The 10,914-nt window shown below is 35.2% G+C and overlaps 1 pseudogene; it reads right to left on the minus strand.

Moving 5' to 3' along the window:
* Positions 1–4,173: 4,173 nt before the first annotated feature.
* The window catches only part of LOC106342057, an 11,290-nt pseudogene continuing 4,549 nt past the window's right edge, over positions 4,174–10,914 (minus strand).

Here is a 10,914-nt window from a genome sequence, read left to right on the forward strand (position 1 = left end):
TCTTACACATGTCATAAGAAGAGAACAAAGTCTACTTTATATATATAGATAGCAATCAACCAATTTGGTATTAGTTTTAGCTAGTAATGTATAGTCAATAAATAGAGAAATTGGCGTATATGCCCTCATATTGGACAGTAATGAAATAATGTCAATGATAACATTTTTATTGGTCGCTATCGATGAACATAGCATGCTAACATATAACTTAGCATATGTAATTTTTAAATTTTTTTAATAAATATAATTGTTTATTAAATGTTAATTTTTTTATATTAGATAATTTCTTTATTGTTACCAACTTATTTCACATTGTACAGTTAAAGTTAATGTTTGAACCGATAATAATATATATTTATTTGTAGTTCTTAAACAATAATGTCATTAGTTGTAATAATTAATAAATTCTAACATTCTCATTGTTTGTCTTGTAATATTATACATATAATCTTCATCAAATCCAGTACAAAATCGAGACTTTATCCAGAGAATCTTTTGTTGTACTGCCTTTTATGAAATGGCCTACCTCTGCATAAAGACACCTGCTCTGAAATCCTTCATCTGACACCGTTTCTTTCTTTCTGCGATTCTTCTATTTTATAGAGGGACATAATCGTCACTTGTGAGACAAAATGGTAGACAGATTGGGCCTTATAATTTACTAGGGCAATCTACAAATTTGAATCTTATATGGGTATATTTACCTAAATCACTCTATTATATATTGGTTAAAATTTATAGATTTGATTGCTTATATTTTTATAATATTGTTTGATATATATATTTTCTATGTTGAATACATATTGTAGAATACAATTCAATTTATATGTTTTCAATAAAATAAAATTTAAAATTAGATATAAAATTTATTTAGAGGAAAATAAATAATTAAATGCTTTGTCTATGTTTATATAAACTTTTTATATGGCAGTTATTAAATTATGATTTTAATGAGACCATATATTTACCTAAATATGTTTCTAAATATATTATGTTATTATCTTATTGAATCATGTCATATCTTATATCACCCCGATTTGAAACCGAAGAAACTTATTAATTTATCGTGTTTATTAATTTATATAGTTTCTACTATATATTTATTAAATAACAAGTATATTAATAATTAAACTTTTAAATGTAAATAGAATGCAGATGTTCTAAGACTTTATCACCAAACTTTCTAGTTTTAATTTTTCTCTGAAGAGAAAAAAAATAACAGAAAAGAAGAAGAGATAATGGTCTACATACTACTGCAAAGAAACTGTAACCAAATTTCGTTTGTTTAACGCGTCTGGGTCTTGCCGTATCTAATCAAACACGATGTGTTGGCCATTGGATTTGGAGGACTAAATTTTCTTACGCTTGTCCGTCAATAAGACATAAAGACTATTGATGTGGGTAAATCCAAAACAAATATTAATTTTGTCAACACTTGTTTTTTTTTCCAAAACAATGAAAAGGACATCAAGTCATAGAAGATTACCGCACATAAGATTTGTGTATGGAAATGACGAGTCTACATGTACTTGAGGCAAATAGTTTTCGATTGTGTTGCAGAACTGAAATGCATTTGGTCCGGCTGCAGTTCATTAAAGGATAAGTTGAGCTGTGGAGGACGTCGAGTGGTTTACTAAAGACGAAAACTCCAAAAGATTTCCTGAACGAGAAACACTATTTAGAGAATGGTTTTATTTTCTCAAACTTGTGATCTTGTAGAGCTACAATATGATATAGTGAATTGTTGGATCTTGTGAATGAGACGAGACGTAGGGATCACTCAAAAACCAAAACCGTAGTTCAGGACCGACACTTCTAGTTTCAAAAATCTCAGAAGTTAGATGTTCAATTGTAAACATTTGTATCAGAATACCATCTTACAGAAGCAATATACAGCACACGTATACAGATTTGTTTTACATACAAATACAAGACTTTAACCATGATAAGTTTAAACTCAACCTAGAGTCAGCAAAATCAATACTATTACAACCGGAAACAAAGCAGGAAACAGCACTATTATAAGTTCATTGACAAAAAAAAATGTTCATGTTTTGGAGAATTAGTAGCATACTATGTTGGGCCGGAAAAGAAGTAAAGGTGATATTTGACATATTCGGGTCTGTTTCTAATAGCAGGCCTTGCTTCAATCTTGGCACTGCTCATCTTCTTAGTTAGGCCTGGGCATAATATCCGTAACCCGAAATCCGAACTGAACTTATAATAGTGCTGTTTCCTGCTTTGTAATATCTATAAATATCCTAAAACTAGGCCCCGATTAATCCCCGCGTAATTCCCGATTTTTTCGTTAGGCGCTAGGCCCGGGGTTACCGCCCGACTAGCGTCTAGCGTAGTTTCGAACATTGGTTACAACTGGAGCTAAGCTCGACGGTAAGACGAAAACCGGAGTTAATCTCAATGGTCAGATGAACAACAAAAGTACATTAAAACATATAGAAATATTGGTGGGAGAGGCTTGCTCAATAATTAAAATAACGTCATAATAACATTATAATAACAAAAAGCATAAAAAGGTTATAAAAGTTACATAAAGTTGTATATCTAAATAATTAACATAAATCGTTCTGGTATCCAAACTAGTCAATTGCTACTGAAAGCGTCAAGTGTACACCGTTGAGTTAAATTAATCCCCTCTATATTAACTCAGAAACATTACAATTTTTTTTGTACCCACGAGTCATCACTAGTATGATTCTTAAATCATTAGAGAAATAAGTTAGTCCAGCTAATTATATAATAAGCTTTTTATTAAACTAATTAACCATTAATTCATTATTAATGTTTTTTATTATTTCCTTAAATAAAGATTACGGAATTGCCTAATGTGACTAAAGTATATATGACAATTAATGATTTTAAATAATAAAGATTTGATAAAAATTAGTGTATCTTCTATCATATTTGTTTAATTATAAAATATTAAAATAAATTAAACAGTCATATTAACCATATAATAAAAATTTAGTTTTTTCTTTGTATGTTATATTTTGAATTTTTAAAGACGACTAAAAATGATAAAAGTCTCACATTCAAATTTTCTGATACAATGTTTAAATTTTTTGTTATGACAAAATACGCATGATTACAAAGTCGTCTAATTTAATTAATTATTAAGATTAAAAGAGATAGATATATATATATATATATATATATATATATATATATATCATTTTTAATTAAACTATATACAATATAAAATACATAAATATTTTAATTTTCAAATTTACTTTGAACAATTTTTTTTGATAAAATATTTGAATAAAAATTGACAACTTAATTTTTAAAAAATTATAAATTACTAAAATTATTAATCTCACAGTAAAAAAATTTTTATCAGTAATTTAAAGATTTTACTATAAAAGATACAAATGATCGAAAAACCATATGATTAGAAAGCATCATTTAATAGACATTAATATTAAAAATATACTATGTATGTTAATATCATTTAAATTTAATTATATATCCTATCAAATAAAAAAATTGTTTGGATTAATAAAACTGAATTATATGTTCACACAAATTTAATTATATATGTAATAGTTCCTTTTAATTATTCAATTTATATTTATTATTTCATAATATGTAAAAACATATGATACATAAAATAATTTATACTCCCTCTCTATCAAAATGTTACATATTTTAGACTTTTCACACATTAATAAAACACATTAAATTTATATAATTTTTGTGATTATCTTTTTTCCATAATCTTAAACCAATAATAAAAATTCAATAAGTGCAATTAAATTTTTCGAAGTTTGCAATTAGTTAATAAAATATGCATTGAAAATGTAAAAATAAATTTTTTTGAAACAAATTTTTTTCTAGAATATTTAACTTTTATAAAGAGAGTATATATAATGTTCATTCTGCGCAAAGCGCAAATATTAATCTAGTGTCTAGGACAATAAATACAGCTTATAAACGTAGAGTTAATAATAACTTCTTTTTTTTTTTGTCACAAAGTGTTTTTTTTTTTTTTGTCACAAAGTTAATAATAACTTAAGCTGATAATTTACAACGTGGAGTTTGTTTAACTTCTCTCTGTCGTTCAACTCCAAATTCAATATCAGATTCTCCACGTTTATTATGTTTTGGTTGCGTTCTGAAATGTTCTTCACTCATGGAGAAACATGCTCGTCTTAGCTAAAACTCCCTGCTTAATGACATGCTTCGTTGCAATGGCCTTATCTGCACGTTCGAAGGACTCGCAGTGCAGGGAGTAATAGGTGAACTCACATTATGAACTGCACTGCTCTTGAAAGTGTGCGACTTTATGTCTTTCGCATCAAAGATTATGAACAAGGAATTTAGCTTTCTCCATATGGAACCTTCGGATTCACGACATAGTGTGTGCCTATGTTCGTACAAGAAGAGTGCTACGAAGATGAGAAGTGCCAAGAAGGAAGCAACGCCTGCTATTAGAAACAGTCCCCAGAAGCTACTGAGAGTGAGGTGGTTAGATGAAAGATCAGCGGTATCCGGACCAGGACAATCACTAGCGAGGCTAAGACGGTTGAACCACTTGTTCTCTATGAGTGACATTTCCTTGCTTTGAGTCACTTTTATTATAGTATATAGAGTCTTTGTAAATACGTTTTACGTATATTGTCGTGTACAGTTAGTTGGATACAGTATATATACTCAAGTGTACAGTCAATTTTAATTAATGAGAATTATGTTATTTTACTAATATGGTATCAGAGCAAAATATCTCATTTTCTCCCTAACAAACTCTTCCGCTGTCATCGTTTTCGCATTCACCGCCGGGATCCTCTCGGATTCTCGCCGGAAATCATCCTTTCGTCTCTCGATTCACCTTCGTCTCGCTTCGCTCTTTCGTTTCCTGTGCGATTTCAGCCTTTCTCTCGACGATTCGTCGTTCTTCAGCTGAAATCGATCATCAATGGGAAAACGTACCTGCAATCGAAGTATCGCTCCGCACCTTCTTCTTCGCCGGGCTTAGCATCTCCGATCTCTCCGCTAGCTCGTGGTGATTCTCCTCACGCTCAATCAGATTCGCCTCACGTCTCTGGCGATATCGCTCCTTCTCCGCCGCCTCGATCTACTTCTGTCGATCGATTTGAGGTATCGAACAACCCAACCAATATCCATTCTCCCTATTATCTGTATAGCTCCGATCATCCTGGCTTAGTCTTAGTCTCGGAACCTCTAGATGGAAACAACTACGGTATATGGCTCATCGCTATGACTACGAGCTTAGAGGCTAAGAATAAGATAGGCTTTATTGATGGATCTATTCCTAAACCTTCGGAGAATGATCAGTTTTTCAAGATTTGGTGTCGCTGCAACAGTATGCTTAAATCATGGTTGTTGAATAGTGTTTCTAAGAAGATATACACCAGCATCCTCTATATCAAGCATGCCTCTGACATCTGGAAGGACTTGCACACTAGATTTCACAAATCTAACCTTCCCCGTCTCTACAAGTTACGTCATCAAATTCACTCTCTCCGTCAGGGAAGTCTTGATTTGTCTTCCTATCACACTCAGACACAAGCGCTTTGGGAGAAGTTAACAAGCATTCAACCTCCAGCTTTCACGGTTGAAGAATTACTGGCTGAGAAAGAAACTAACCGAGTTATTGATTTTCTCATGGGGTTAAATGATAACTACGAGAGTATTAGAAGCAGAATCCTCATGAAGAAAGTTCTTCCTTCTCTTTCTGAGATCTACAATCTCCTTGATTAAGAAGACAGTCAGAAAGATGCTCGTGTTACAGTTTCTTCTGATATCAGCTCAGTAGCATTTGAAGTTTCTCAGTCCATTCTAATGCTATTCCATCAGCTCATCAGAATGGTCAGTCTTCTCTGCTTGGACAGGGTCCTTATAACACTTCGTCTGGTGGTCATGTACGGAAAGATAGACCATACTGTACTTTTTGTCATCGTGTGGGACACATCATTGATCGTTGCTACAAGAAGCATGGTTATCCAACCAGTTTCAAGCCGAATCAGCGAAATGACAGAGCATTGTCATCAATCTCTGCTAATGTTACTGTCAGTGAGAATCCGACGGATGATCTTTCTCCAACGCAGATTCAGCAGCTTATCTCTTTTCTCAGCACCAAGCTTCAAAGTCCTAACGATCATCCCACTCCTGAAGTTCACTCTGTCTCAGTTTCCATTCCTTCTTCATCTAACACTTGCCCAATAACCGGTACTTTCATGCCCTCTATCTTTTGTTCTTTTACCGGTATTGATAGGCCTTTTGTCTGCTCATTGAATAGCAATATTCCTGCTCTCAATGCTTGGGTGATAGATTCAGGGGCAACCAATCATATCTCTCATCAACGTTCTGTTTGCAAAACCTTCAAATTCTTGCCTAATACAAATGTAACTCTTCCTAATGGGGTTCTGGTGAACATTGTCGGTATAGGAAACATAGATTTTGGCAGTAACCTCTCCTTAACTGATGTCTTATACATTCCCCAGTTTAAGTTCAACCTTCTTAGTGTTAGTTGCCTTACCAAAAGAATGCATTGTTGCGTCTGGTTTGATGAAAATCTTTGTGGTATTCAGGATCATACACGGGCATTAACGATTGGAATGGGTAGAGAAATTGCAAATCTTTATTTCTTGGACATCGAGTCAGTTTCCTTCCCAGGTACTTCATCAGTTTCTACTTCCGTTATAGCATCTGTTGTTAGTTTGGAATTATGGCATAAACGTTTGGGTCACCCTTCTCTTTCAAAACTCAATGATATGCATTCTGTATTATCTTTTCCCAAAAATTCTAATAAAAATGAATCTCATTGTTGTATTTGCCATTTATCCAAACAAAAGCATCTACCATTCATCTCACATAACAAACTTAGTCCTGAACCTTTTGATCTAGTCCATATAGACACTTGGGGACCTTTCTCTACTCCCACCCATGATGGTTTTAGATATTTTCTAACCATTGTGGATGACTGTTCCCGGGCTACATGGGTATACCTCTTAAAGGCTAAGTCTGATGTCTTAACAGTCTTCCCTAGTTTTGTTCAGATGGTAGAAACTCAATTTGATAGGAAAATTAAGGGGGTTAGATCTGACAATGCACCAGAACTCAATTTCACTTCCTTTTTCCTCTCAAAAGGCATTCTTTCTTTTCATTCTTGTCCTGAAACTCCTCAACAAAATTCTGTTGTTGAGAGGAAACATCAGCACATTCTTAATGTTGCTAGATCTCTTCTTTTTCAATCTCATATTCCTCTTCCTTATTGGGGTGACTGCATTCTCACTGCAGTTCATCTGATTAATCGTCTTTCATCTCCTATTCTCAAAAATAAAAGTCCTTATGAGATCATCACTAAAAATATTCCTGATTACAATCTTCTTAAAATTTTTGGTTGTCTCTGCTACGCATCTACTTCACCCAAAGGCAGAACAAAGTTTGATCCCCGAGCTCGAGCTTGTATTTTTCTTGGATATCCTTCGGGTGTCAAAGGATACAAGCTCCTCGACCTTGAGACTCACTCTATCCCGGTCTCTCGTCATGTTGTCTTTCATGAAGAGCTTTTTCCTTTTGTTGGATTAGATTTAGATTCAGATTCATCTACTTTCTTTCCTGATCTTAATCCAACGTCTCCTGTGACACAAAAACGCTCTGATGCAGAGACCTCTGTTCCTGCATCGTCTATAGAGATTTCGCCTTTCGCGGATCCTATAATTGATGATTCTGAACCTTTCGTTCAGACATCACACGTGAAGACTAAAAAGCCTGCTTATCTTCAAGATTACTACTGTCATTCAGTGGGATCTTCAACCCTTCATGAAATTTCATCTTTTCTTGCTTATGGCAAAGTTTCTCCTTTATATCTTTCTTTTCTCGTTTCCATTGACAAAATCAAAGAACCCCGAACCTATACTGAGGCAAAGAAACTTCTGGTTTGGGATGATCCGATGGATAATGAAATTGATGCTTTGGAAGGAACAGATACATGGACCATCTGTACACTCCCACCTGATAAGACTCCTATTGGTTGCAAATGGGTTTTTAAGGTGAAGTTTAATGCAGATGGCACTGTTGAAAGGTACAAAGCAAGACTTGTTGCTAAAGTGTACACTCAACAAGAAGGGGTTGGTTATCTTGAAACCTTCTCTCCCGTTGTCAAGTTAACCACTGTTAAGCTTTTGCTTTCTCTTGCGGCCATCTACAATTTCTCTCTTCATCAGTTGGATATCTCAAATGCCTTCCTTAATGGGGATTTACATGAGGAGATTTATATGAAGTTACCTCCAGGATATGCTGATCGTAAGGGGGACTCTCTTCCTCCTAACCCTGTTTGTAAACTTCAAAAGTCTCTCTATGGCCTCAAGCAAGCTTCACGTCAGTGGTTTCTTAAATTCTCTACTACTTCGACATCTTTGGGCTTCATACAGACACATTCTGATCACACGTGTTTCATCAAGATCACGGATGCTCTTTTCCTCTGCGTCATTGTCTATGTCGATGATATTGTTATTGTCAGCAATACTGATTCTGAGGTGGATTTGTTAAAGCAACAGCTAAAGCACCATTTCAAGCTCCGTGACTTGGGTCCGATGAAGTACTTCCTTGGCTTGGAAATAGCTAGATCATCAGATGGAATTCATGTCTGTCAACGAAAATATGCTTTAGATTTACTTGATGAGACAGGTCTTCTTGGCTGCAAACCATCAAGCGTTTCAATGGATCCTTCTATTAAATTCTCTAAAGAAGAAGGTGGTGCTCTAGTTGACGCTGAGGCATATCGATGTCTTATTGGTCGTCTCATGTATCTTCAAATCACGAGACCCGACATCACCTTTGCTGTGAACAAGCTTAGTCAGTTCTCTTGTGCTCCACGTCAGAGTCATCTCACAGCGGTGCTCAAGATTCTGCATTACATCAAAGGAACCGTTGGTCAAGGTCTGTTTTATTCCTCTAAAGCTGAACTTCAAATACAAGCATTTGCTGATGCTGATTGGGGATCGTGTCAAGACACTCGAAGATCAACCTCGGGTCATTGCATATCTCTTGGTACATCTCTTATCACTTGGAAGTCGAAGAAACAACAGGTGGTTTCGAAAAGTACCGCAGAAGCTGAATATCGGAGTCTCTCTGTTGTTACTGATGAGATTCTCTGGCTTACGAACTTTCTTAAGGAGCTGCGTATTCCCTTGTCCAAGTCCACACTGTTGTTCTGTGACAACACAGCTGCGATTCACATCGCGCATAATACTGTGTTTCATGAACGTACTAAGAACGTTGAGATTGACTGCTATAATGTTCGTGACTGGTTAGTTGCAGGTTTGTTTAAACTTCTTCATGTACAGACTGACTTGCAGCTAGCTGACCCGTTTACAAAGCCTCTTTACCCTGCTCAGTTCAAGCGGTTGTTTGGCAAGATGGGTCTACTGAACATTTTCGTCCCATCTTGAGGGGGACTATTATAGTATATAGAGTCTTTGTAAATATGTTTTACGTATATTGTCCTGTACAGTTAGTTGGATACAGTATATATACTCAAGTGTACAGTCAGTTTTAATTAATGAGAATTATGTTATTTTACTAATAACTTTCAAGATAGCCCTTGAGACATCTCCTGTCATAGGCGAGTTCTTAGGGAATGCCTACACATAAGCGAGCAATAAAAATAAAATACTGATGTTTTTGTTGCCAATTTTGTAAATTAATAAAAATAAATATTAAGGAACTTACAAAGCCAAAACCAGCAGTCTTAGAGCATCATTAACGGGGGTTCTTAGGACGGGGCTCTTAGCGGAATATAAGAACCCGACTCTTAATTTTTAACTGAAAATGCTAAGAGTCGGCTCTTAAATAAGAGATTTAAGAGCCGACTCTTAACTTTTTCAGTTAAAAGTTAAGAGTCGGATTCTTATATTCTGCTAAGAACCATGTACTAAGAACCCTGAGTTAATGATGGTCTTAAAGGAAGGTTTAAAACCAGCCGTCTTGAAGGAAGGTTCAACCATTGCATATTTGAAGCAGTTTTCAGAAACGATATCCTTAAGGTAGGGCACATCGTCAAAAGCTGCTGCAATACCACCTTTTGATGTCCCTTTGGACAATAGATCGTCGCATTCTTCGGCAGAACCAAAAGGCTTGAGCTGTGATTCAAAAAATTTCAGACCTAGCAGAATATCTTTAACGAAACCGCCCTGTTGGTACCCTACAGACTCCCCACTTCTGATGAGATCTTCCACATTTGTGGCTGTTGGAAGCAAACTTTGTACCGTCAGAAATGAGGTGAGACTCGCTGTGTAACTCTGAGTTAGCACAAGCACCACAAAGCACCAGACGACCACCACAAACCTTGCTAAATTGCTCACTACCTTCTCACCTATCACACGCACAATTTCACCATATCACTACAATACTGTTTCTTGTTAAAAAATATTTATATAAATCGTAATAAAGTTTAACATATGTTATACATGGATTATTGATAAGTGTAACAACTTACGGTGGGCAAAAACCATGGTGGAGAAGGAGAAGCAGACACTAGTGCCGATCTGGTGGTGAGGAGGTCCACGGAAGTCTGTGTTGACTCTGTGTTCGAACAGCCACACAACAAACCCAATGAAGACGAAGAAGCAACCAGTGGTGATCCATAGGTCTAAGCTCCAAGGTTTTAGGAACACCCATGAGTTTTTGTTCTTGTTGCTCCTCACCGGCACAATCATAGACACTCCAGACTCTGTGTACGGTAACGTGAAATCAACATATGATGACCTGTTCGATGTGATGGTTATATCTCCAACAACTGCATCCCACGCTTCTGCTTCATTTATCAATTACTAGATTAAGATCCGCACCTTGCGCGAGATAAAAATTATATATATAAATTATTTTATGTATTATATGTTCTTACATATTATGAAATAATAAAATTAAAAG

The sequence above is a fragment of the Brassica oleracea genome, chromosome C4, assembly GCF_000695525.1.
Source record: "Brassica oleracea var. oleracea cultivar TO1000 chromosome C4, BOL, whole genome shotgun sequence".
In the NCBI taxonomy this organism is placed as follows: domain Eukaryota; kingdom Viridiplantae; phylum Streptophyta; class Magnoliopsida; order Brassicales; family Brassicaceae; genus Brassica; species Brassica oleracea.